The sequence below is a fragment of the Pungitius pungitius genome, chromosome 2 (assembly GCF_949316345.1).
Source record: "Pungitius pungitius chromosome 2, fPunPun2.1, whole genome shotgun sequence".
NCBI lineage: Eukaryota > Metazoa > Chordata > Actinopteri > Perciformes > Gasterosteidae > Pungitius > Pungitius pungitius.
Window position 1 is genome coordinate 21,494,676 of NC_084901.1, and position 3,838 is coordinate 21,498,513.

Sequence of the window (3,838 nt, forward strand, 5' to 3'; positions counted from 1 at the left end):
TGTTGACTCATTGTTCTTTAGATCATCGTGTGTAGCCGCCGTCATTTAGCAAGACATGACTTTTTGTTGTTGTTTTTGAGCCAAATATAATGGTTCTTTGCGAGCATGACCTCTGGTTTGCGCAACTCCATCACATGAGGTTTATTTGTAAAATCCAACCCATGCAGAAAGTATTTTTTTGCATGTTGCTTCTCAGACTGAGAAGTTTCCTCCCACTGTCTCTGACTTTGAAGCAAGTCGTACAAACCTCTTCTTGAAGGCGAAAACAGCGTGACCACTAATGACATTGAAGTAATAATAGATGACTGCCAGAGGATTGGAATCTGACTGGGTGGAAGGAAAAAAGTTTGTCCTAGTATTTCCCTTCAGACAGATTGGCCGCCAGTCAGTTCAGTCCGTGCGTAATTGGATATGTTGCGGCTTTGCTAGTTTGTACACAAGGCTCCCATCTACGCATCTGACTCAGGGAAAAGAGTCTCCGCTCAGGCCGGGAATCTCCACTAAACTTGAAACACCATCGGAGGAAACATGGACCTCCCTATTGCTTCGTTTTACCCATGAATCTGTGGTCCCTCCCAAAGCCACTGATTCTATGTGATCAATATGGCTGCGGTGAAACACTTTGTGTTTAACTTTTTTTCTTTCCAGAAACCTAAACGCCTCGTACATGTGAATGAAAATAGGCCGCAGGAAGTTGAATCATACTTTGTACTAATGTCTGGGGCAGCCTCAAACACAGTGGAAACATTGCACAAAAGCCTGAAGCCAATTTAGTTTTACTGTTTAGCTTTAACACTTTTTGTTTTGTCATTCTATTTTGGGGAGCTGTTTAGGAACACTGTGTTCAAGAAGAAGCATCAATCCCTCACTAAAAGCTCACCAGTTGATCGCCTGGTCGTGTTCAGGTTCATTTATTAATGACAAAAACACTAGCAGCCATTTTTCCAACTTCCTCGGGACGTCCTGAAAAGGCAGTGATGCATGATGTCCATTCCTATCAACGCCGTAAGTGTGGGAAGAACCTTTTGGGTGAAATAAAACTTTAGATCATTGTTGACAGCAGGAAGGCATGTTGGTGTTGGATTGCTCGTGTTATGCAATGAAAAGAAACAGGAAAAAAAACGTGTGTTTTGGATGGGAATCCAGTGGCTGTGCTGGGAGGAGCGGGCCCTGCCTCGGTGTGTGGGGATCACATGCTGGGGAATCAATGGGTCTGACTGCTTTTCATAGAGTCATCCATCACGCGTGTGTCCTTTGAATGTTGGAATATTTAATCATATCAACATCAAAGCCAGATGTCTCATTTCAGCTGCGTCCCACACTGTAATGCAATGCGTTATTTACAAAGCGGTTCAAAAAAAGAGCTGCAAATGGTTGATGACAGAAAATCTATGATATTGTAAATGTGCCTTTGTTGCTCTCGCATAAGAAACCCAGTTACTGCCTTCAGGAACATAACGCTTTGGACAACTTAAAAACATGACGTTAATACCCTTGACACGTTTCATTTGAAGTGCTGACTGGGCAAAGTGACCTCTTTGAAGACATTGACCTCCGTAGGATACAAGGTTCAAAAACAAAAAAGAACAACACTAAAGTTCATGCAAGGGTTCGTTAGACGAATGAATCTGGCTCCGACAGGTTTTATCTCTGCTCGGTGATTAATGTGTGCCAGCAACGGCTTCACGGCGCAATGTCCTGTGGACACAGTCACTTCCTCAAATGTACAAAGTTCAGCCACACAGGAGAGCCTTCAATCATTGGCCAGGCGTTTATTTATCTGAAAGTAGCTGCGTGTCCTATTTTACATATTTATTTTTGGCCTCATATGACATAACGGGCTGAGACTCTTCAAAGGTTGTTAACATTGCAAATGATAAAGAATCTTGACGTGTGTGCGTTTTCTTTTGGCTTAAAGATAGGAAAAGAAAAGCGCTCGGTCAGCCCATTTTTAAGGGAAATGAAGTGTTTACATGAAGCGATGAGGTCACTACTGAGGAATATTTTGAGACATCCTGTCCCTACGCTCATTTCATTGCTAGGGCTATTTTGAGGACAACGCTGATGGACTCATGTGACCCTTTAGTAAACACCAGTGTCTGGAGTTTGTCATGCTTTTTTACAAAGGTGAATGTGAGAGTCTGGCGAGGTGTTGGTTTGATTTATTACAAGCTACTGTTTTTTTTGGAGGAAGTAGACCTGTGATAAAAGAAAAAAATGAAATGAACTCTTTTAGGATCTTGGACTGAAAGCATCATGGGGTGTCATTTTAGAAGAAAACATCAAAGACAGCTTAAGTACAAAAGCCATGGCTACGATTGTAATTTTTTGGTTCTTGGCTATCGAGTGAGGGACTCTTCGAGAACCCCTTATTTTTGTCCTCAACGCTCTCGGCTGTGTTTGCATCCCAACGGATCAAAGACGCTCAGGACATCCTGGTCATGGAGACAAAAGGCCGGCTGCCACTGGTTTTGGATTCAGGTGATACCCACAGCTCATGGCATGGAAGTTCCTTCAGAACAGTGGTCCAGAGTCACGGGACTGTGCTCATTATTGTTAGGCACAATAAAACACTACCGAAAAGCAAATATCTGTTGAATAAACGTTTGAAAACACACCCCAGTTTTCTGCTTCTAAAAATAAAAAACAGGGCTTTGTGGTTGTGAGGAGACTCGAGGACTAGCGTTGATGTGTACACAGATTACATTGTGATCGCCAGAAATCAAGTTAGAAACACGCACAAGGGCCGCGTTGTTGTGTTGCACCGTGCAGTTCAGTGCTGCACGGTTATATTTCTGGAGAAGCGATCTGTTGTTCTGAATGTAACGTCTTCCATATGTGACACAAGCAATAAGAACGCAAGTGGACACAACAAATGTCAACGTGTTTATTCTTGGCAATACTTCGAGGTGAGGCTGGCTGCCATAAACCTCGACTAACGTACAAAGACAGGGATGAGTTTATGGAGCAGTTTACTGCAGCGTGTTTATGGTCTTACTACTTACTGCCACCACAGTTACTTGGGATTATTTTGGAGGTATTATGCCCTTTCCCTCCTCCGTTGGGATCTATTAATGTGACCGTGTGTGGTAAACACTCCCCCGTTCTCTGCCGCGTTGACCTATGTGAAGACAGCTGTCAGTGGGCTGCAGGAAGTTCAAGATGTAAACAGGGCAGGAAATTCACTCTAGAAGACCTCAGGAATAGAGTTGTGTTGCAGATTTGTTGTTTGTGGTAAAGTGACTCGTGCAATGGGACGGCACCGACCGCGGCGCTTGCTACAATTTAATGTGCGGGGATGGATTTCTTCCCTCGAGCCATTATACCTTCCCCACATTGACACAATGTTCCCAAATCCAGGCTTAGTCTCTTTTCATTATGCGCCGCCGGGTGGAGTCGGCTGGAAGACTACAGAAGCATATCAAAATAGGAAAACAGATTATTATAATGGCCGTCATACTGTGAATGTCCTATTTATATTTAGAAGTGGGAACACCTTCCTCTGTTGTGACATGTATGGCAGGAAGAAACCCGAACAAGTGAAAGAAGTGCAGACAAGTTCACACAAAACCAGCCCAGTAGCTGTTACATGTACCCTATTCAAACATTTACTCTTAAAGCTGTTGTAGTTCATTTTACTCAACCTGGTGTGTGAAGAAGGCTTGAAACAAAGCCATTAAAACGGCGTGCGTTCTGACGGGAGGAAGGTGTTTGAGTTGTGAAACTGGCACCTGACTGCAGATGAGATCTCTCATGCTGTTCACTCAAGACGGATCGGAGTAGGAGAATATTATTTGTCATTAGTCCTGCTCACACATTGTACCTGTTGGGTCTAAAC